Here is a 687-nt window from a genome sequence, read left to right as displayed (position 1 = left end):
GTTATTACTTTGTTTTTCATAAAACCAGCTCTTAGTTTTGTTAGTTCAATAGCTTCCTTCATTTCAATTTTATTATTTTTTCCTTTCTTTTCTGGATTTCTACTTTGGTATTTAATTATGGATTACCAAGTTGTTCTTTCCCTAGCTTTTACAGGTGAATACCCAATTTATTGATCTCCTCTTTCTTGATTTTATCCATGTAAGCATACAGAGATATAAAATTTTCCCTAAGAACCACTTTTGCTGCATCCCATAAGTTTTTGTATGTTGCCTTATTATTACCATTCTCTTGAATGAGGTTACTGATTGTTTCTATAATTTTTTGTTTGAGCCACACATTCTGCAGGATTAGATTATTTAGTTTCCAATCAAATTTTAGTCTATTTTCCCATGACCCTTTGTTACATATAATTTTAATTACAACATGATCTGAAAAACATTTATTGAGTATATCTGCCTTTCTGCTCTGGATTATGAGGTTTTTATACCCTCAGTATTGGTCAGTATTTGTGTATGTGCCATATAACACTGAGAAAAATGCATATTCCATTTTTTTCCTCACTCAGTTTTCTCAGGAGGCCCATTATATCTAACTTATCCAAAATTCTATTTACCTCCTTAACTTCTTTCTTGTTTATTTGAAGTTAGATTTATCAAGTTAAGAGAAAGAGAGTTTGAGGACCCCAA

Source organism: Notamacropus eugenii, chromosome 6 (genome assembly GCF_028372415.1).
Source record: "Notamacropus eugenii isolate mMacEug1 chromosome 6, mMacEug1.pri_v2, whole genome shotgun sequence".
NCBI classification, from domain to species: Eukaryota; Metazoa; Chordata; class Mammalia; order Diprotodontia; family Macropodidae; genus Notamacropus; species Notamacropus eugenii.
Note: the sequence above shows the minus strand (reverse complement) of the source record.